The sequence below is a fragment of the Oryzias latipes genome, chromosome 16, assembly GCF_002234675.1.
Source record: "Oryzias latipes chromosome 16, ASM223467v1".
NCBI classification, from domain to species: Eukaryota; Metazoa; Chordata; class Actinopteri; order Beloniformes; family Adrianichthyidae; genus Oryzias; species Oryzias latipes.
The window spans coordinates 8,160,712-8,182,992 of NC_019874.2; the positions used below are offsets into that span (position 1 = coordinate 8,160,712).

At 41.2% G+C, this 22,281-nt stretch overlaps 1 protein-coding gene across 3 annotated transcripts in view; it reads left to right on the plus strand.

Moving 5' to 3' along the window:
- Window positions 1–9,307: 9,307 nt before the first annotated feature.
- The window catches only part of tsnare1 (t-SNARE domain containing 1), a 182,395-nt gene continuing 169,421 nt past the window's right edge, over window positions 9,308–22,281 (plus strand). For 2 of the 3 annotated variants that reach the window (XR_002291925.1, XM_011484938.2), the window contains exon 1: window positions 9,308–9,412. The gene's annotated coding sequence lies outside the window, so the exon portion shown is untranslated. The remainder of the gene's footprint in view (window positions 9,413–22,281) is intronic. The other variant, XM_020709969.2, reaches the window with a different exon arrangement.

Sequence of the window (22,281 nt, forward strand, 5' to 3'; positions counted from 1 at the left end):
AGAGTCCCTTAATAGTGATAGGATTTCATTGTACTCTTTGCAGATTCAACACATATTTAATTTTCACTTGATTATCTTGAAGAAATCCAAGAAATCTAGGAAACCTCACCTGCTCTGTTCAGTAGCAGGTATTTCTGTCTGAGTCACACTGGTTGATGTTTTAGCTAAACATGTCCTGGATCCATTTTAGGTCAGTGAATCGGATCCAATGAGATTGTTTAAAATTAACCAAAATTACATTGAATCATTGATAAAATGAATCAGTATACCCTTAGTCTGCATGACTGTTTTTTTTCTTACTTGTCTTTCTTTGGTTTACGCTATGATGCGATTGAATTCTTTGGTCATTTGTGTTTTCTTTTTTTCTTTTTGCAACTGAAGTTGGTAGTCAAAAGTAGTAGGCTGGGGATGGTTTCTCTCTGTTGTATACCCCATTTTAATCATCAGTTGTGCGTCTTTGTGTGTTTGTGTTCACTACCTGATGTGTCTTTCGTAGATCTCTCTTGTCTCCAGATCTGAGTATTAGTAAGCCCCCGCTTCCAGGTAATTTAAGTATTTTTTTTTGATTTCATAATAGAGTTTTCATTTTAACTTGGATTTAATACAATTACTTGGATTAATACAATTACTGTAAACTTTGTCTTTGGCTCCTACATTACAAGAAGCTGACCCAGTGTTGTAGTATTTCCTTGACCAAAAGTCCAAAGGTGATAGTCCAATTGTGTTTAAGGTGCTGGACGAGTCCCACTGCCACCTTTTAAATTCACTTGACATGATTTAGAGAATGTCAAATTGTATTCAAATAAGGATAATGACATGATTTTTTTTGTAAGTATTTAATCGCAATTCTGGGCTCCACAGTGGTGTAGTGGTTATCACTTTTGCTTCAGCGTGACGTGACGGCCCTGGTTCAAATCCCAGCAGGGTCCCGTTTTCATGTTCTTCTCACGCATGTGTGGGTTTTCTCCAGACTCTCCAGCTTCCTCCTACAGAGTATAGGAAATGGATGGATGATTAATTCCGAGTGAGGTTATCCCAGTGTGCATGCTACTGAGTAGGTTTACTGACTAATGATGTGACAATTGAAATGACAGAAAGAACTGTTTGTGCATTTAACTGAGTTTTTTTGGGGGGGTAACTCTCCGTTTTGCTCAGTGAGGTTCCAATCTGAACACCGTGTCCGGTATGAATACATCTTTACGGGCTCCAGACAGAAGTCACAGGCTGTCGTGTAAAAGCCTTTCTGAATGGATGAAAAACTGGCTGGCTCGCTGGGACCCTCTGGGGCTTTCCCTCCCCATCACAGAGAGGGGAGGGCACTGAGAGGGTTGGGGAGGGGGGATCAGATATTATGGCGGGGGGGGGGGGGGGGGGGGGTTCGTAGTGTGTAGGGTTGTAGGGTTATGGGGGATGGCTGTGGGTGCGTGGCGATCCCTGGGTTGCTTAGGTCGCGTGCCTGGGCTGGCTTGCGGAGACGCCAGTCGGGTGGTGGCCGGCTCATGGGTTCCGGGGGCCCTGGCTTCGTCCCTGGCCTTTGTCTCGGTGTCCGGCGCCCGGTGGCCCCCATGGCTGCCGCCTGGTACAGCTAAGCACTCCTGTCTTGTGGCCTGGGGGCCGGACACTGGGTTCGCTTGTGCCTCTGGGCATTGGGGGGGCCCCTGTAGGGGGGCCCTCTCTGTGCCTGGCTGGTGGGGTGGGCAGTCCCCTCCTCTCCCCCTCCCGGGCTGCCTGGGTCCGGATGCTGGGGGGGCTTCTGGCCTGGGGGTTCTCATCCCCTCTCCTGGTCTGGTTGGGTAGGATCTGGCTCCTCTTATGAACACACGGTTCACGTCGGCAGCATGCATGTATCACCACCCCCACGTGCACGTGCACACTGCCAAACTGCTCCCTGTCTGCTTTATCCCTCCTCCTTACCCACAGTGTATTGATGGACAGATTTTTTTCGCTCATCTTAGTGTCAGATTTTCACCTTTGATGTAACATTCGTCTTTCCAGCAGATCTGGTATAATTGTTACAGCTTAAAATAATAACTTATTCAAATCATTGCTTGTATCCCCCACCTTTTTTCCTTTTACTCTCTTCCACCCTCCCCTCACATTCTTCCCCTCTCCATCCCCACACACACTAAATGTAACAAATAAATAAAAAATAATACGACAAAAAGGGGTTTATACAAATCTATACTCTAGTTTCTCGAAGCTACATAACCTCTTTTTGTGATAGTAAAACCTGTCCAACACAAAAGCCTTCAGCTCTAATCTGTTTGCTCAGCTGTTAGACAGAACAAGTTTTAAAAAAAAAAAAAAAAAATGAATGGATGAAAAACAGTTTTCTGTAATAATTTTAATACAGTAACTACCAGTTTGCGTGGATTACAATACACAGCTGATAGATCCACATAAACACTGATTTAATAATCACCTTATGTATCAGATTCATGTTTGTATATGTGTTTTTATTGAAAGACCCAGAAGAATGACCATTGACTGTATAATATATAACTGGACGAATCCCATGTGACTTCAACCATAGAAACCAAATGAAGTCAATTAAGTTGCCATTTTTCATCATTTCCCAATTTATATTAAGGATATCAATGTTCTGTGGTACATAAAGTATTGGCTTAAGGCATCTGAATGTCTCTTTTTGGAGACCCACTCCATGAAAATTGTGTTTTTGGTGTTTTTTTTAACATGTTCTTGTAGTGTTTTTCTCATAATGGAGAAAATCTATAAAATAATTTCACATTAAAACTGCATTTATGAGTAACGGTATTTCTTTATTGAAATTGTGTTGAATCAGGAGCAGCAGAAAACCAGATTTTTGGAAAAAATCTGCTTTACTGCGCTAATATTCTAAATCCTCTACTTGTAGACAAATAGATGCATTAACATTTTTCTTTTACTGGTCTGAGTATGAATCTGGCTCTAAACTGTGGATAGTTTGATACTGGGCTAACTTCAGCTCTGCAGGAAATGTTTTTTGATTTTAGAAACTTCATAATAATAATTAAAAGACCACTGGTAACGAATTTGCAATAGAAAAAAATAGAGTTGGAGTGGGACTTTAACCCTGCCGTGCCTGAATTTATATTTCAATTTAATGGTATGTTGCATATTAACGACATGGGCATGAAGGGGTTAAAACACATTTGAATTTCTCCCGTATTTTTGTTGCATAAAGAAGTGAAACATTTGAAGCAGATCAAGTTAAATGTAAAGAAAAAGAAGATTCTAGCCCTGCATCCTGAGGAGACCGCTTTTCTGTCACCAGACTCGTTTCCACCGTCAACATAGATGGCACAATTTCCTGCCTCACCAACACAGTTTGTCTTCTCCCCCGTCTCTGCGGATCACCAGGAAAAGGCACTGATTTGGCAGATCAAATTTGCATATTGTGCTGACAGCCAAGACCTAATATCTTGGCCACCATGGATGCATCATGTTCATTCTTTGTTTTTGGACCAATCTTTTTCCCTATTTGTTTAGTTTCAGTGATTAGCAATCAACATAAGTGTTGTGAGCATGTTACAGGTCAACAGCATAAAGACTGAGCAAAAGCAGGCAAAGCCTTCATCAGCACAGGCATGGACATCCCTGCATGTCTGGCTGCACTCCAGAGAAATCATTAACAACTTGATTACCACATAGATCAGTCTCACTAGGTACAGGACAGCTGGCCGCAATCTCTGTAGCTTCTCTGGCCAGATGCACCATACTGATCAGAAAAGTGTGAAGGTGTGAAGGTCACTTTGGTGTCAGTGAGGCAGATGTCTCTGTGGATACAGCAGGAACCCTGCTTTTCCCCTACAAAAGCTCAAGCTTCGACCGCAGCTCTAATCAGCCAGGGAATGAAAGTATTTTCTTTCATTAAGCTAAAAATTAATTCTTTTCTTTAACGTCTTTTTCTAATTTTTGACACTGTTAAATCTTGCTGCTGTGCTGTACCTTTTTCTGTGCCCTATCATTCTGTTCACCTGGTAGGTGGGGCCACCGGTCCTGATTGGCACCTGCTGGCTATTTAAGACAGAGAAGGCCTCAACCAAGCAGGCATGCAGAGGGAGCAGAGTAGGAGGCTGAGGAGCAGTTGGGTTTGAGGTGGAGGTGTGCTGGTTGGTTTGTTTCTCTTTTTCCCCCAATCTGTCCTCAGCAGTCTTATACTGCTGGGTTATGTTATTTTAGTTTGGGGTTGTACCTTGGTAGTCCTAATTTGTGGGCTTTGTTTTTTTTTCTTTTGAACAGTTAGACCTTGTTAGGCAGCCTTAGCAGGGAGCTGCTAACAGTGTGGCTGGGTCAGTTGTCTCCCTGACTTATTTTTATGTTTGGCCAAGTTTTTAATCCCTTTTTTGTCTTGTTAGAGCACAGTTTAACACAGGTTTAAACTGAACACAGAACACAGTTTTTTTTCTTTTTTTCCTCAAACTGTGTATCTCAACTCCCTGGTATCCAGTTTTCATGCGTTATGGCCCCTATGTGATCATTTCCCCTAGACTGAGACGGGGCTGTAACAGACACTTGGTTTCAACATTTAGAGTGTGAGTGTTTGTTATATCATTCAGATGCATCTGAATTCAAATCACGGATTCATAATGTTTGTTTCTAAAGGACACAATCTGTACTGTCTTCTAGTAGTACATCACTGTTCCTCCCACAAAAAAACAAACAAAACAAGAAAACTGCTTTTATTTTTTTGCTCGATAATACTAAATTTCCCTATTTTATAGCCAGGTGGTAAATGTAGACAAAGGCTGGCCAACCTCTGTCCTCAAAAGCCTCTACCCTGCTTGTTTTCCTGGTCTCCCTGGACTGATTGATGCTGACAACCTTAATCAGGTGTTTTTAGCCAATCAGGATGTAGAATTGCTTGAGTCAGCTAATCAGCAGCAAGCTGGTCAGGGAGAAACGGGAAAAAGGTCAGAGTTGTGTCCCCTGAGGGCCAAAGTTGGCCAACCTGGGAGGGTTGAGTCAGAAAAGACACCTGACATAAAGCCAAATCCAATTCAAACATGTGAGTCCCAAACAGAACCTTCATACCGGAGTAATTGTGCCTCAATGACCTCCAATGGTGCTGTTGGTAGACTAAGGGAGGGGTCGGGAACCTATGGCTCGCGAGCCATATATGGCTCTTTTGATGGTCACATGTGGCTCGCAGACAAATCTTTAATTATACTTTTTTTTTTTCATTAGACCAGTCCTTCTCGGGCGCGATGCAATGCCAGAGGCGCGGAGTCGTAGCGGTGCTTGGAGAGAAAAATCTGCACCAGCATTATCACTTTACTATTATCTATTATTTCACAGAGTTTGTACCAGCCGGAAACCTGTGAAACGGCGCGCTCCCGTCTCTAAGAAACAGCGCGCAGTTGCGGGGATGGGATGTGTGAGGAAGAAAGCAGAGGGTGGGGGTGGGGGGGGGAGTTGTGGGCACAGGTAGCAGGTGAATCGCGCAGGGATTGTAATATCGTAAAACCCGCTGCCCGTCACTCACTGCAGCGTAAATGTGTGTTTGGCTCTGCGTCTGCATGTGAGCAGTCTTTCTCACATAAAAAAGAACATTCAGACCAACCTACGACCACGTTTAAAGACTCAACGCCTCATTTATCAGCAACAGCATAACAATGTTATTAAAAAGAATCCACAGACTTATTGTACTTTAAAAATGTTGAAATTACATCAAATGCACACATTCACTTGTATATTTAGTTTTAAACATATCGTTGCTTACTGAATTGGACTGGGTGGCTGTTGGGCCGCGTTAAAAGTTCTGGAATTCAATGAACGCATCAAGCAGAGATCTGATTGGCCCTTAGTTCTTTCGCTCAGCCTGTTAGGTAATTTGGAGCAATGGGGTTCAGCTATGGGCCGAATAAGGCAGATGGGAGGGCTGGAGCAGGAGAATATAAAGTTGGGAGAAGCGCTTTAATCTCGCTGGAGAGATTCAGAAGTTGCTGAATTAATTGTACTGCGTTTGTTGCGGTCTACAGTAACCAGGATAAAGAACCTTAAAAGAGGTTAAGTCTCCGTGCCTCAGTGTGGGAAAGGGACACCACATTATTGTATGGCTCTTTTGAAATTACATTTAAAAATATGTGGCGTTTATGGCTCTCTCGGCAAAAAAGGTTCCCGACCCCTGGTCTAAGGAGAGGAGGAAGGCGCATCTGTAGGCAGAGAGTAATATAAAGACAAGAGTGAAGGACTTTGAGTCGGAAATTTACGATGGAACAAAGAAGGTAGGATGTGCTGTGTGTTCAGGAGAGCAAATGGAAAGGGAGGAAGTGATGAATATGGACAAGATCAGGAATGAATCAATCAGAGGAACAGAGCATGGTAGATGTTATGGAGATGAATGCATGGAAGCGTAAAGAGATGGTTGGACACGTTGAGAGGAGGAACTGTGATTGTCACGGGGTTCTCCTGAACCAGGGGTCACTAATGCAGTGCCCGCCAGCGGATGGTCACCCGCAAGGACCACCTAAAGCACCCAAAAGGGATGCTGATAAAATATTACAGATCACAACGGATTTCAATATAAAATTTAAAACGTTTCCTTAATGTTTGGAACAAATTAGGAGGGCAACAGATCACTGCATGATCAAGATCACACTCCCTGCTCCTTGTATCCACCTCACGTATGCATAATTTAAATGAAATGTCCATTCACACAAAACACAATTTGCGCACCAGATTTTGCGTACACTTTGTTTTAAAATGCGTCAAAGTTGCTGCTTGACATTTGTCCAAAATTGTGTTATCTGCAGCCTTAGTATACACACCCTTTACCCCACAACAATATACACTCCAACACACACGCATACTCCTTAACACACAGACAAGGAAGGAAGGACATCTCATCTTTTGTCCATTATCCCAGACCTCGTGGGGGAAACCAGGCCCTCAAAAGTGGTGGCTGTGTCCCTTGGGTGCTGGCTTCCTGGGCCCAGCGGCCCTCTCTCCACGCAGAGAGGGATCCCTAGTTCTCTGGCATCACATCTGAGCCTGGGAGTGTCCGTGTCCGTGTCCCTGTGGTGGGGGTTCTGGTCCTTGCCCTTGACCGGGCCTTTTTCTAAGTTCCAACAGTGGGTGAGCCTGGTCTGGTCATGTTTAAAACACTCATTGGGGACCCCCACTTCTCTTGGGCATCCTCCTCCTGGGTGGGAGTGGGCGGCCCCTGCTTTGCTCTCCCCTGGACTTACCATGGGCTGGGTGGCAGACGTGATTGTCCGGTGGGCAGTTTTCCTCTATCAGCTATACTGAGCGGGTGTTGGCGGTCCTGGCCACCACTGCTGCTTTGGCGGGGTCTTAGTGTAGGGATGAAAGGGGACTCTCCCTCTCCATCTACACCTGACTGTTAAAAACTTCCAGCAATGATTTACGTTTCATGATGCTTTATGATTTTACCCCACCCCTTCTATAATCCCCCCCCCCACATCCCTCTCTTCTTCCCATCCCTTCTTCTCCGTCCAGTTTAACAAAAACAGATACATATATAATTACTATAAATAAAGTTTTTCCTAAATTACAAAAGGGTTTTTTTTAAAAAAAAAACCACCTTGTGTGTCGGAAGGCCTTCAGCTTTCATCTGTTTGCTCAGCTGATGGACGGGACAAAAAAAAGCTTTTCTCTTTTTCTTGGTTTATTTAGCCACTGCTTCTTCTTAACCAGTGGGAGGGGTTTATATCAGCAGGGAACATAATGAAAGAAAATAGACCACAAAACATTGCGTTTAAACATTTTTGTGAAAAAAGGTAGTTCAATGTTTATTTTTTTACTAAACCATCAACATTTTCATCAACAAAACACAATGGATTCTTAAATATCAGTGTAAAATGTTTGTATTTATAAGAATTTTACTTTGTGAAAAAGGTGAGGTCATATACATATTCACCGTTTAACAAAAAAAGTAGTGTCTGAATCGCTTTTATAATCCAGGCCAGTACACAGTGCAATAAACAGTTTGTCAGATCAGGGTGAGAATTCAGACATAGTCAATGACAATTTTATCACGTGACATCACTTCCTGTTTTCAGGTGTGAATGGATATATTCGATGATGCAGGGGTTTGAAAGTTTGTAATTGGAATATCTTGATGGAGAGTACAATTCTATTACGAACCAATTTGGAACCCGTAAATTTAAACAAAATTGTATGTGTGTCAGAGATGTGGCAGAGGACTGAGAAAAAAAAAAAAATAAAAACTCATGGCCTTAAGGTGATGATGTTCGTAAACAGATGCTGAGGTTGGAGCTGCCAGGAAAGGGGTCTAGAGAAAGGGTGGGCAAACTACGACCTGGGGGCCATGTGCGGCCTGTTAAACTATTTAATCTGGCCCATCAAACTGGAATAAATTATTTTGATAATCATTATTATCAATTTTGATTTTCCTGGGTGTCTCCCCTTACATGGTACATAAATAAATTGACCTTTGTTCAGGTGCAAAAAGTTACTCAGTCTTTATGTGGTTTTGGAAAAGCTGTTGTTTTTCTGGTGTTTATGAGTCACAGGAAAGCAGCATTTCTCTTATTTAGCAATTTTTACTAACAGACATCAACCTATTTGTGCAATTAGCACTAAAATTGGAAAAAAAGCCACATCTTTTAATATAAAACTCCAATTTTTGTTTTAAAATGTATTTTTATTAATTTTAATCAAAATTACAGCTTGGTTTTGTCCATATTATTTCTTTAACTTCTTCTTTCACACGGCACTCAACTGTTCCTGGTCCGGCCCAAATGTAAGCCCTGGTCTGGGAGAAGACCAAAGAGGAGGTTCATGGAGGTATAGAAGTAGGACATTATGGGGTTGGTGTGAGTGAGGAGGATGCAGAGGAAGTTAGGAGGCACATGATTCACTGACATGAAAGGCAAAATCTTCAAATGTTCAAAAATCAGTAAAATCAGTAAAATTGACCACAAACATGAAATCCTTCCTGTCTGAAATACTGGAGAAAGTAAGTCTGAGCTAAAAGGAGGATATGAAAAGTGATGAAGAAGGATCCATTCTACTCAGTGCAACACTGGAACCTCTCAGGAGGTCACCTGAAAAACATCCGGCTGTATAAAGACCATGTGCCAGAAAACTGCATGCGGAGCAACTAGACCAGCTGAGAAACCAGGACAAAATGTGTGCAAAAGTGCATCTTAAGAACTGTTAGACTTCATCACAAAACTCACATGTTGTTTGTTCTTCATCACTCTCATATTTAAATAATAAATGTACTCAACAAAAAACATTTTATTCATAAACACATGCATGTGCCTCCTCTACTACAAATCCCACAATTCTTTTCTGAGGCTGAAGCTGGTCACATGACCACACACAGGAGCATGTGGGCTGGTCATATGACGGGATTAGCTCCGGCTGAAGAGCAGCAACATCTCAGTAGAATCACAGCCTGCATCTCTGCCAACACTCAAAGGTAAAGCTGGAGGAATCCCTCCATTTCACCTCGTTTTTATGCCTGTAAGAGTGAGGCTGCAGCATTACCCAGAAGGCTTTGGAACAACTGGAGGAGAGAGGATGAGGGGAGTAGAAATGGCTTAGGGGGGATGGGGCAGGCCAGACATCAGAGATGCCATGCTATTGTTTTCAGCGTTGGATCACAAGCGTCTGAACTGCGTGAGATTGCAGTCCCCCCCCAGCCTGAGTGTCTGTGGGTGTACATTTCTGGAGAGGAGCTGAAATCTGAAAGGTTGAATGAGTGTGGAGAGAAGATGTAAACCTTGGCAGAAAATCTGGGAAAGCTCCCACCTAAAGTTTTTCTAATTACCTGCTTTATTTCCAATGAGGAACATAAAACAGACAAGATACACAATCTTTTTATGCTATTGCCGCAGATATCGTGATAGGTGAGGTCGCCTCATAAGGAGAGCCCGGGTGTGTCTTGTGTCCTTGTGGTACATGCTTATGGGATGTCATAAAAAAGGAACATATAGGACCATTGTCATGCGTGTGGTGATCTAAGTTCTACACATACAGTACAGTGCAGAACCTGATGATACAGTGCCCTTACGTAGCACTCCAGTTATTAGCAAGGTGTGCACCTATTGGATCACACAGAAACAACACATTTCTTGTCTAATTTCAAGATTCAAGATTCAAGAAGAACTTTATTAATCCCCGAAGGGAAATTTAGTTGCAGTAGCAGCACTAAGGAAAAGGGGGGGGGGGGGGGTAAAGACAAACACAGACACAAAAAATACAGAGAGTAGAACAGGACAAAAATTGAGTAAAATACAATTTGAAAAGTGTAGTCTGTGACTAGAATTTTCATGTACATCCGAGTCTGCCAGATGAGTTGTGGAGTCTAATGGCTGATGGCAGGAATGACTTCCTGTATCGTTCTCTGGCACAGCGAGGGTGTATGATCCTGCCACTGAAACTGCTTCTCAGGTTGTCCACCTCCCTGAAGAGGGGATGGGAGGGATTGTCCATGATGGTCCCCAGTTTAGCCAGTAGTCTGTCCCCAACCACCTCTTCCAGCTTGGCAGGCTTGAGGCCAATGACAGACCCTGCTTTCCTAATGAGTTTGTTCAGTCTGTTGGCGTCCTTTGCTTTGATGCCAGCACCCCAGCACACTGCAGCAAAGAAGATGGTGCTTGCCATGACAGACTGGTAGAACATGTAGAGCATCCTGCTGCAAACATTGAAGGACCTGAGTCTCCTCAGGAAGTAAAGTCTGCTCGTGCCCTTCTTGTAGACGGCCTCTGTGTTTGTGGACCAGTCCAGTTTATCGTCTAGATGTACTCCCAGGAACTTGTAGGACGAGACAACTTCCACATCCGTCCCACCGATACAGACTGGGGGGGGGGCGAAGACTTTCTCCTGCTAAAATCTATCACCATCTCTTTAGTCTTGGCTACATTTAGCTGCAGGTAATTTTCCCCAGACCACCTGACGAAGCGCTCCACGAGGCTCCTGTACTCCTCCTCCCATCCATCTTTCACACACCCGACTACAGCTGTGTCATCAGAGTACTTCTGGAGGTGGCAGAGCTCAGAGTGGTACTGGAAGTCAGCTGTGTATGTGGTGAATAGGAAGGGGGACAGCACGGTTCCCTGAGGGGCTCCAGTGTTGCTTGTCAGGGTGTCAGACACACAGCTCTGCAGTCTCACAAACTGAGGTCGGCCTGTCAGGTAGTCCTCAATCCATGAGACCAGGGGGGCATCCACCTGCATCTTCTCTAACTTCTCCCTCATCAGTCTCGGCTGGATGGTATTGAAGGCTGAAGAAAAGTCAAAGAACATGATCCTCACTGTGGTGTTAGGCTTTTCCAGGGAGGAGTATGCTCTCTGCAGCAGGTATAGCAGTGCATCCTCCACTCCCGCCTTGGGTTGGTATGCAAACTGCAGTGGGTCTTGGAAAGGGCTCACCAGGGGTCTGAGATGTGACAGCACCAGCCGCTCCATGACCTTCATAACATAATTTGTTTGATCTCCTAATTTCTAACAGTCTTTCTATGGACATGAGCGCACATGCATCGCATGAACAGCACCAACAGGCTGGTTGTGCAGTGGCCAGGTTTCAGGGAGGTTGAGAAAAGGAAAAATCTAAAGGACACATCTGAGTCTCAGCTACTTCTCCCTTACTGACCCTTACATGTTGTTTAAGTGTTTGCTTTGACTTGTTGCCTGCAGTATGCCTGTAAAAAAATATGGGCTCGTTGCATGCTCAATGACCTTCATAGTTTGTGCGAGCCACCTGCGTACCCCGTTCAGGTTTGCAGATTTTCCACCCAGAGACAGTGCATCTCCACCCGTAAGGGCAGATGTGACTAAGACATTAGTGTTTGGTGGATTACCAGCATGAGGACAGGTTTGACAAATGAAGCATCAGCGTTTTACCTATAAAATCAAACACCTGGGGCTTACAGCTTCCTGCTGGAAGAACTCCTCTACTGTAAATGCAGAATATTGGCAGTTTAGGAAGTAGAAGCAAATCTGGACAACTGGCGGGGCAGTTGTAGTCGTGACCTGAAATTATCCACCTCTGATCTGTTGTGCTACTATCGTTGGCTATGGACAGAGACCTGAATGAACTATAAGCAAAATGAAATGAGTCCATTTGCACTTTTGAATCAGCTTCTCCTGTCATGAAGGTCTGCAGCGTGCACATCTGGGTTTAAAGGCTTTATGTCTTTAAAACCTTCAACACATCATAAAAATGTAATACTGATTTTATTGGAAATGCTTTTTGATTTGTTATATAGCGTTTGATTCGGGATTTATACATTTAAATGTCAAACATTCAACCACAGACTTTCACCACAACAGAAAGGCTACAACCAGAAGCCACAATGAAGTACATGGAGAGTATATCTTAGGGGCACAGAGCACACACAGAGGCCTGCTGCCACTGGTGGAAATAACCCACTTTTTCAATTTGGCTAAGAATTGAGAGGCTTTTTTTTAATGAGCAAACTTGTTTGTCATTGGTCATGAGTGGGTTTATGTGCACCTGCTTCACTGTGAAAACAGTTGCATGCAGAGAGTTTGTTTGGATCAAACACATTGCCAAGATTGGATTCTTAAGGTATAAGACGAGTGAACAGGAAAATAAGCCCCATCATGTCCTTGTAAGGAATCACTTTTAAAGCTTATTAAAACAGTTTTGACAACATTTCAATTCTTTCCTGTATGAATTTCAACTTCAAAAAAATCTAAATTTAAATAAAAAATGACCAAAAAAATTGAAATGAGGTTAATCTCATGTTTGAACAAATGTAAAAGCTGCACTAACCATTTACCTGCATGGCACAGTGTGATCCTTCACCTACATAGTCACTAAAACAAAATGATGATGATGATGACAAAAACATTGGCAAACACAGCACACAGCATAGACATTTCATCAACATTTTCATCAACCTGATTGATTCCATGTCTAAACGACATGCATCCTTCCACTATAGAAAAGAGGGAAGAGTCTGGTGTTTCATTTGCACGTGCAGTCTGTTGCAGAGGTTGGGATTTTTGTCTGCCCTTAATGGCGGACCCAAACCACGATGGATGTCGGTTGGAAGGGTTCAAACATTTCTTTGGACCTTTTGTGGGGCCGTCCCTCTTTTGCGACCACATCATTAAGGTCTTCAGCACCAGGATTCATTTTAGTGATGACGTTTTCACTCTGGATTTCTGAGTGTGAAGCCTGAATTCTCTTCAATTGCTTTAGAATTCAATAAAGCAAATTTTCTATAGTACATTCAGTGCCATTCACTATCATTCTAACAGTTTTATTTCATGTACCTGTAATCCCCTTTTGATTTTTAGACAAATTTTCAGAAATGTTCATTAGAATTGATTTTTTTCTTGTTCTACATGACTGGGTGGTCACGTTTCATTCACAAAGGTTTGCCAGGACTTTCCGCTTTTGAAGGTGTGTATTGTGTACTATTTAAGTAAATATGTACTACACGTGGACCAAACAGAGCTGTTTTGTAATCTATGACGTGTTTTTCCTCCTGTCTTTTTATCTGGATGAGTTATTTCATCTCTCTTTTCCACACATTTGCATTTAAAGCAGAATTTCTTCTCAAAAGACACTTTGACATGAGAGCTGTGTAGACAGGAGACATCAGACAACGTCTGTACCTCCTCACTGCCTGACTTCTGTTTTTAATAAAACTGCTGCAGTCACCCCCTCCAAGAATAGTGCTCCGTTCTTTTTGCCAGGCATTGTACAATCACTTCATCTTTTAATATCAGAGTTCCACTGAGTCGTTGGCAGGAAGCCTCCAACTCTTTGTTTCTTTGAAAGACATGTTTGTGCTTGAAAGAAACCTTTTTTGATTAAAGTAAAAAAAATAAAATAAAGTTCTCTGTTTGATAACTCATGCGTCTGCAGACATATTCAATATAAAAATCTGAAAACATGAGTATGGATACTGTGAAGAAACAGTAATAAGAAAAAAGTAAATCATTTTTCTCTCTTCATGCAGTCTTTTTGTTCTTTTCACTGACCAGCCGCCTTTGTGGTATTATTTTACTGATTTTAGCTTTCTCCACAGTGGCCTTATTTCTCATGATCTAATCTGATAACAATATAATTATTACAGAATGTAAAAATTATAGCATATAGGAGCCCAAAAAATAAGAACAAAAAATATGTCAAGTACAGCATTTATATATGGTAAAAAAATAAACAATAATAAAAAAAAAAAAAACATTTCTCTACCTAATACTAAAAAACAAAAAAGGTATTACTCTAAAGAAACAGTGTGGTGCAGTGGTTAGCACTCTTGCCTCACAGCAAGAAGGCCTTTGCTTCAAGTCCTGACTGCAGGGGGACCTGAAACAGACTTCCAATGGGGGACCTTTCTGTGTGAAGTTTGCATGACCTCCCCATGCATGCGTAGGGTTTCTTTAGGGACTCCGGCTTCCTCCGCCCAAACACATGCTTCATAGGTTAATTGGATTCTCGAAATAGTCGTTAGGTGTGAATGTGAGTGTGTGATTTGTGGCCCTGCAACAGACTGGCGACCTGTCCAGGATGTCCCCGGCCTTCGCCCATGAGTGGACGGGATAGGCTCCAGCAGCCCTAGAAGGGACAAAACAGGTTTAAAAGATGAATGAACTCTTAAGATCCACGAGGGGGTTGCACAACGCAAGTGTCATGAAATATATTTATCTGTTTCATCCTGGATAGTGGTTCCCACGCTCAGTAGTTCTTAACCTCCTTAAACTTGGGATGGAACCCTCCATGTATGGTGAGGAGCATCTGTATTTCCTGATTTGGCATCTTATTATTTCTGCAGGATATATCTGATGCCTACTATTTTTAGTCCTACTCATTGAAGTTATTTGGCTGTTACAGCCTTCTCTGTTCCGTGTTACAGGTTTCCACATGTGGTATTCCAAGGTACTTGTTAGTGTCCTCAAAGTCTGCTATGTTTCCTTCTAGGAGTGGGACCCCTTCTGTGTGGACTACCTTGTCTTTTTTTGTCACCATCCAACTGAATTTTCCAAGCCCGAATGAAATGCTGATGTCAATGGCTCTCTCGGCCATGAACACCTTTAAAATATCAGACAAGAGCCATACAATATTAAAACCAAAAATGCAAGTGAATGTGCATTTTATGTAATTTCAACACATTTAAAGTACAATAAGTCTGTGGATTATTTTTAATTACATTGTTATTGTAGGGACTGAGTTGGACTGGGTGGCTGTTGGGTCCCATTCTAAGTTCCCGACTTCATTGAACGCATGAAGCAGAGATGCTGGTTGGCCCTCAGTTCTGTCGCTCAGCCGGTCGTTGGGGAGTTTGGACCAATGGGGTCCAAACTGTGGTGCTTTTTCTTGACATGAAACCATACTGTTGCTCACAAATGTTCACTTCTGCACTTAGTCTAGCTTCAACTACGCTTTTCCATAACTTAATTGTATGGTCATTGGCTTTATTCCTCTGTAGTTGCCACAACTCTACCTTATTCCTAAAAATGGGCACCATCACACTTCTCCACCAACCCTTTGATAATAATGCTATATTTCATAGTTATCTACCAACAAAAACTCTTAATTACTCATTTCAATCACTTACTGTAATGATCTCTCTGTCCTAAAGAGTGAATGTATCAGATCCTGAAAGAGGCTGACCATGTGGCTTTAATACTTTTTTGGCTTTTCATAACAGGAAGCAACATGCCTGACTGTGAATTGAACAAGTTATAAATTCTGGACATATCCTCATCATAAGTGTGTGTTGGAATGGTTGTTAATTAGGTTAGCAAATATCATTAAAACTATCTCAACGAATCTGAAAACTTTGCCATGTGCTGTTCTGCACAGCAGGTATGGCCTTGTTTATTGCTGGGCATTTGCATTGATCATCATCACTGATCATCATGCTGATTGCTCAATCACTCTTTCTGCTAGTAGCAGTTTCTCACATTGAGTTTTGCATGAATGATTGAATATTTATCAAGTTCAGTTTTTCCATGTGTTCCATTTGTTAAATTGGGTCACGGAAATGCCCATGTAAATATTTTTTGTATTTTTGCTGGCATTTTTCAGTAATGTATGTGTGTGTGTGTGTACGTGCGCGTGTGTGTGCGTGTATATATATATATATATATATATATATATATATATATATATATATATATATATATATATATATATATAATTTGCACACATAGTTGCATTTGCATTAACTGTTAGAAGTCAGAACAGAGTTTTTTGAATAAGGAGAAAGTAATCGGAGAAGTCTGACTCATCCCAGAAACTCAGTGCTGCATAGCGTCTTTGATAAAATACAAATTAATGTCTGAGTTTTATAATCACAGACTTCATTTTTAAATGTTTTTTGTGAAGAACAGGAAGAGAAAGAAGCTGCAGTGAAAGAAGAGGACCTCTTTTGAACCAATCAATAAAAAGGTTTTCAGAGAAAGTGCTAATGAACTTTATTAGAATTTTTTTTATTTTTGATGTCCATGTAAATAAATGTATGTGATTGTGTGGTGTGATTGTGGTGTCAGACGGGTAAACATGGTGTACTCCGCCCAGTGCTGGGTAAATTACTTCTAAAAAGTATGTGATTACTTTACTCTTTTGAAAACACAAAGAACTATTTAATGCCTCCATGTTCATTTTCTCGTTCCTTAGTTATTCCATTACAATGAGTTGCACCTCTCTCTGTCTGCCTTTGGTGCAAAGTTCTGCGCTGCTGCGAGTCTACCAAACTACACCCCATCCCCTCTTGAGTACACTGAGTGCCAACTCATACTGACCAGAGACGCAGTCACATGCAGCTTGGAGGGAAAATTAAAGTAAACAAGGGTATAATATAGAAAAAAACGTTGAACTGTAATTTCTACGCTTCTCCGTTATTAGCAAAAGTAATTAAATTACTGTAATTTGTTACTATGTAATCCCTTACCCCCAAAACTATGGAGTTAATTCAGTCTCAATAATCAGAAATGCACACAACCGGTTTTACAAATGCACACGCTCCGATTCACAAATGTCATTTTATGCAAACGTGAAAAATAAATTCGGAAATACACACCCTGTGTTTCACAAACACACAGATTGTGTTTCACACATGCACACTAAATGTTTTACAAATGCACAATAAGTGTTTCTCACAAATGTGCACACTGTGTTTCACAAAAAACATTTTAGAAATTCACAATAAATGTATCAGAAATGCACAGTAAGTGCTTCACAAACATGATTTTTAGGTACACATGTGATGTGAACTCACAGATCATTCGAATTGCAGAGTGTGCATTCAAAATCCCGTTCTCGTTTGTGAATCTCCCCGTGTGTGTGAGAGATTTTTCTACGGTGAATATTGAGACTCATCTGACGGAGCGGGTCAACTAATCTCACCATTGGCTAGTGGATCTGTCAATCAAACTCATCGGCAAAGCAGGCGGGTTCGCTTTTAGCCAATCCAATGGCCCCTTACACTCTTCACTTTCAAAGTGACGAGGGAGGGAGCTGTTCAGCACAGCAGTTGGGAGGACGCGGGCGGCAAACATGGCGGAGAGGTCTTCTGAACGGGATCAGTCTCAGCCCGTAAGTAATGCATTTATTTGATCATTCCCTCGTTGTACGTCCTGTAATGTTATTGAATACTAAGTTGAAGCGTTCTCCTTTGCCAAGTGACATGTGTGAATGCTTTATGAACACTGCAGCCGAGTCGTTTGCAGAGTACCCCCACCGCAAATTAGCTTAGCTTTGTTTTGCTTAGCCTGTGCAAGTTGTGGCTGTGTGAGTGTGAGTGAAGTTCAAGCCGGTGTCGGTTCAAGCTAGCGTCTATAGCCAATGATCTGTAGGTTCTTAACATGATTCATAAGGAACTAAGGGGAAAAGCATGCCGGATTTACAGCAGCAAAGAAAGTTTAATAAAAAGTATTGATTTGGAGACGGCGATTTGTTTAAACACTGATGCTATGCTATGCTAACTAGCTAGTTGTTCCGTGTGCTGCCTTTATGTAAACGCGATCCGGGTTAAAGTTAGACACAGCATTTTCACAACCCAGACTTTAAGACGGGGTGGACTGTGCAACAAAGTTAATTCATGACATTCATGAAAACGGCATTTTTTAAATATAACATACATGAATCCACTGTTGAATGAAAGAAGCCTCATTAAGTTTCTAACGTTAGAACCCGTATTCATTGTGATGACCAGCCCTGTGAGATTGTGTCAGAGTGACAGCCACTAAATTCCCCGTATCTTTACTTCCAATGACGTAATGACAAGAATCCCAAACATTATGTTTTTAGGCTGTTTTGTAGTCAATAAGTAGTCACAGAAAGGGTGGATGGGAGAAATCAGCTGTCAACAGTGATTAGAGTAGAAGTTACTGTAAGTATTACACAAGGCTTCCTGTGATCAGTGTCTTGTCTCTGATTTTTTTAAAGGTGTTCTTTACTACAAGCTCAAGTAATCATAGCAAGAGTGTTTTAAAAAATTCCCCTTTCATATATTTGAAAATTATGTAATTTAAGATAAGACAGCTAAATGATCTAATCCATGTTTGTTGTGTTTTTATTTATTCTCTAGGAATTACTGAATGTGACAGCGTGACAATCTTTTGTTCCTCGTGCCATCAGGCAATACAACTCTCTGGCAGGGCATCTTACAAGTAATTTCTTTTAATTTTACCCACTGATTTTCCAATTATTTACCTTTTTTTTATCAATCTTTTTATTTTGTGATATTTCTATTTGTAATGCATTTGTGTTTATGTGTTTTTTTAAGATGGCCATTTTAAAAAAATTTCCTCAGGGATTATTAAATACCCTTCTATTCTATTCTATTTCATATTTTATCATCCTATTGTATTACTGTTTTACCTATCAATTGGGAATTTAGCATTTTTGCCCCTGTAAATATCTGTCAGTTGAAAGTATTTGTACTTGTATTCCATGTATCCTGTACCTGAAGATAGCAAAGAACAACTGTGCAGACACCCACTTGGCCTTCTTCAGTGACGCTGTGAACGTTTATGGCTTTCCTCTGAGGTATTCATGTTATTCATAAAGAAATATTTTATTCACATATCAGGCAGTATAAGTACTTGGTTATTTGTACAAAAATAAAATTACTTTTTTTAGACTCCTCTCCATAAACAAAGGCAACTCTAAAACTTTCCCCTCATGAATAACATTTTACCCCCCCTTAACAGTCTCTCTCACCTCATTTTTTCCCCCAGTGATACATGTAACCCACTCCTGCAATTTTTTTAACCTAAAAATTCTACTTATTGGCATCATACATAAGAACATTACATTTTAAACTGATGTGTACCGTATTGGCGATGCATTTGTAATTATGTGTTTGAGACATGATTTTCATGTTATTGTCAGGGTGAGAGGAGATCACGGAGGAGAAAATGTGGGCATAGCCGAGTAAATGCTCACAGTACGTAGAACTGACACAAACGGCTTCATTGCAGGAAAAGTGTACACACAATCAACGGTTAGTTGAACCTAGTTTTAGAAGCTTTAATATATACACAGGGCTCCAGACTGCGTCCATTTGGTCGCATTTTGCGACCAAAATTTGAGAGTGTGCGACTGAATTTTACACCCAGTCGCACATGTGCTACCAGTAAATTTGCCTCCCCCACCCTCCGTATTTTTTATACATTAAACATGAAAGGAGCACGTCAATGATTGATGAAATGAGAGATGAAATCATCAATGAGACGCGAGCGCACACGCACGCAGGCAGACACACACACTCGCGCGAATACTCATGAGACTGGAGCACACGCGAGCGCACACTCGCGTTTCATTGAGTGATGCCTGAGGCGGCCAATGCGTGTGGGAAGAATAGGGAAAGTCACTGCAAGTGGCTAAAATATGTGGAGGGGCGGGGCCTAACATCCGTGGGAAGGAAACGGAGACAAATATCATCACAACCTGATATGTGCGTCTGAGCTATGAGCAAGCGAACTATTGATTCGTTCTTCCGACCTGCAGCTAGTGTACCAGTGACAGAGTGTACAGCAGGGGTCTCAAACTCGTATGAAATCGAATCTGCAGCGAGACTGAAAGAGACCAGGAATTAGGAGTTGTCTTGGGATGGATGTAGCCTTTTTTTAATCAGTTGGTATTTTAAATTATTTTAATTGATCAGTGAACTACAAAAAACCCATCAGGACGCATGTCCCATAATGCATTGTTTTTTAGTCTGTAGGGCAGCTTTTAGTCAGTTCAATACTAAATTTCCAGCTGCGTTCGCTCTGATTGGTGTCTTGCTCTCACCCCTTTCTCGTGATATTTTTGTTTTGATTGACAGGTGATGTTGGAGCAAAAACAAAAATATACGTCACACACCAGGTGATCTGTGCAGTGTTGCGTCCATCTGGGTGATCTCAAACACGCTTATTGTGCATCTTGACTGAACCTATTTGGTGTCACCAACATGAATTTCCATCCTCTAATATTTACATACATTTAAGTATTGTTTGAAACTGTGAAATTACGAAAGGTTACTACGGTAATCACTTGTTACTAAAAACTTTTTTTTATTCTAAATGTATGGTATTTTTTTTACTATTTTTACTTAGTTGTACTGTCGTGACAGCGATGGTGATGTCAGTTTACCTTCATGTTGCATCTTCAAAAGTGCAGATTAAAATATGACACTGAATTACAAACAGCACATTGTAATTTCTGCATCTATTATTAAAGTATTTATTTGTAATACAGTGGAAATTAGTAGATTTGGTTAGAATGTTGATTTACGGTATGCGCCCCTAAATTTTCTGGTTGTGCCCCTAAAATTTTCAGTTAGGGGCCACTATGCTCCTAGTGAAAAAAGTTAGTCTCGTGCCCTGATACATAAAAGTGAATGATGTATTAAAAATAAATCTGACAATATAATATTTCTTTTTGCTTTTTTCCAAATACAGGATTGAGCTCCTCTGGTGTGATGTCTTCGTGAGTGTTACTGGTTTATATTACAACATCCTGCACTCTCCTGAGGACCAAGACTTTCTCAATATCAGTCACATCACGTATTCTGCTGCCATTACATTTTTCTACCACACATTCAGGCCAGTTTGGATGTCTTTAGTGATGCGTGGGACAGCCATCCAATCAGGACGGAGCAAAGCATGACACCAAATCAGCTGTGGCAGTTGGGCTTGACCCAGAACCCTGTTTCTGATCCCCGGGTAAATGCTTTATTTAATCTCACTGTACTGGACAACTGATTTGTGTGCAGTTTGACTAAAGTGGAAAGTATCAAGAAGAGTATCATGAAATCATAATGACTACAGTGAATTTTCATCGAAAATGAATGAAAAGGATTATTGTTGTGTGGTGCAAACAATTTCCCTAAATTGTTTGTTTGTAGGAAGAATAGCACATCTGCAAGTTCAAAATGCATCACAATGCATGGCATTATGAGCCATCAGATGTACTAATGTCACTACTTTGTTAAGGTTCACTTATTTGCAAATTATAAACAGTTATGGAGATATGAGGTCTGCCTGCAAGCAACAATATAAGTTATTATTAGTCGGTCACTGTTCCTACATAATCTAAAACACAAAAAAAACAGTGCTGTTCATAAACAGTATCTCTTTTTTTTTTTTTGTCAGGGTATGCTGGTTCCAGAGATTGAATGGGAGGAGAGTGGATCCATGGCTGAACCTCATCCTGGGATCAATGTCCCGGTATGGGACAGTCCTCTTTTGGGTCCACAAATGTTGGAACTGCAAGATGACAACCCATTGTGGAATTCAGACCGTTTGGGAGTTGACCTACATCTTTACTGTCCAGTGTGTTTAGAACTTAATTTAGGTGACATAATTACATACAGAAGAAGAGAGACTGAGGGGAGTAAGACAGAGTTCAAATCAATACTGCTGTATTGTTCAAGGGACTTCATTGTATGTAAGGAAGTTATGAAAATTAGTTCCACTTTAAATAAAATTCAAATCAGTAGAGATCCCACATTTGCTTAAATTTTGATGTTTTAATCTGTCCATGTTTTCACTGAATTTTACTCTGCAATAAAGGGTGAATGTTTGCACTTTGTTGTTCTATGACCATCTTTTGTTGTGTAGTATTTAACCAGCTATAAAACCCAGAGAGATGAGGATCTTTTTTGCAAGGGTGACCTGGCCAAGAGGTGTATATGTATATGGTTACAATATAAAATCAATTACATTTGAGTTATTAAAAAAATAAAATTAAGGTCAAGCAAAGTGACTTCGGGCTGAGCAGGGGGGGTGTATTGGGTATCTGTGATTGACAGTGAGATGAACTTGAGGTAATGTAGTCCCACTGCGTGGTACGGAGCAAAGTGATGCCAGTTTCTCC